At 43.1% G+C, this 1,395-nt stretch overlaps 1 pseudogene; it reads right to left on the bottom strand.

Annotated features, from left to right (window-relative positions):
* Positions 1-293: 293 nt before the first annotated feature.
* LOC146960845 (histone H4-like) lies at positions 294-684 on the bottom strand (annotated as a pseudogene).
* Between the last annotated feature and the right edge of the window lie 711 nt (positions 685-1,395).

Below are 1,395 nucleotides of genomic sequence, written 5' to 3'. Positions count from 1 at the left end.
AAAAAAAATCCTCTTCATGTCAAGTAGCCCAAGTGTGCCTCCCCAAGGGACACAATGATAGCTGAATAATCACCCACAGCAGTATGGTTTTCTAAGTGTGATAGCAAGTTGTGCATTGGGCAGTTGTTTTGAGTAAATGGAACTTTTACATGATATAGAGGTTATACATTTTATCTTCTAGTTGAAACACGTATGAAGCTGACGTTAAAGCTACAATCATAAAATAGGGCCGATTAACAGATGGCTATACAACAATAAAAAGCAAGAAGATATCAGCTCGTTCAGATTGAGTGTTTGGCTCTGAAAAGAGCCGTTGTGTTTAGTTGTGGTGATGGTATTTAACCTCCGAAGCCGTACAGAGTGCGGCCCTGTCTCTTGAGGGCGTAGACCACGTCCATGGCGGTGACGGTCTTCCTCTTGGCGTGCTCGGTGTAGGTGACGGCGTCCCGGATGACGTTCTCCAGGAAGACCTTCAACACCCCGAGTCTCCCTCGTAGATGAGGCCGGAGATGCGCTTGACTCCGCCGCGGCGAGCCAGACGGCGGATGGCGGGCTTGGTGATGCCCTGGATGTTATCACGGAGGACTTTACGGTGCCGCTTGGCGCCTCCTTTACCGAGTCCCTTTCCTCCTTTTCCTCTTCCAGACATGTTTACTGTTTGGTAGAAATCTACTCAATGATCACACCTTGCGGATTCACCACTATTCAAACCCTCTCTGAGGACGTGTGAGACGACACACAAAGTAACGCCCCCTTCTGTGGATTTCCAAGCCGTTCATAATGACTTCTGGTGCACTGGCGCCACCACATGAGGCTGACAAGCCATTGACGAAACCCCGACAAACAATTACTTTATTTAGGCTAATGTTCTGGACATCAATGAAACGTGTTATCCTCATAAACTGTCACTTCAAACATGCCAACTAAATAATTGGATTATAATTTTACACCAACTCATGTATCAGTCTGCCTGCATGTCATCAGGCTATTACATCAGCTCGAGTTGCACTAAATTTACAATCCAAAGCATTTGATCCCCTCATAATCAATCAACAAGCAAACGAAAAATAATATTATAAATAACAAAACCACAACAAGCAAGAAAAAAAATGTTGACTCAAAATGAAGCCAACACCTAGACAAAGCACTATAATCCCAAACCAGGCCAACTGCTGACTTAAATTTGGAGAATTTCACTGAAAATATTGTACAGAATACTAAACTACATATTATTTATTGTTCATTGTGGATCCCAATTATTCCTGGGGTCAAACACATAAAAGATGAAAACGAATGTTTTTACTGTAAAATTATACAGAAGTAGGCTACTGCTGCAAAAAAGCTGCTGGTTTGCAAGCAAGCCTATTACTTACACTTATAAACTGCATGGTGTCC

The sequence above is a fragment of the Trachurus japonicus genome, unplaced genomic scaffold (genome assembly GCF_045865225.1).
Source record: "Trachurus japonicus isolate A0001 unplaced genomic scaffold, Traja_1.0 AP029917.1".
Taxonomy (NCBI): Eukaryota; Metazoa; Chordata; class Actinopteri; order Carangiformes; family Carangidae; genus Trachurus; species Trachurus japonicus.
The sequence above is the reverse complement of the archived record's forward strand: the minus strand, read 5'-3'. Positions and strand labels throughout refer to the sequence as shown.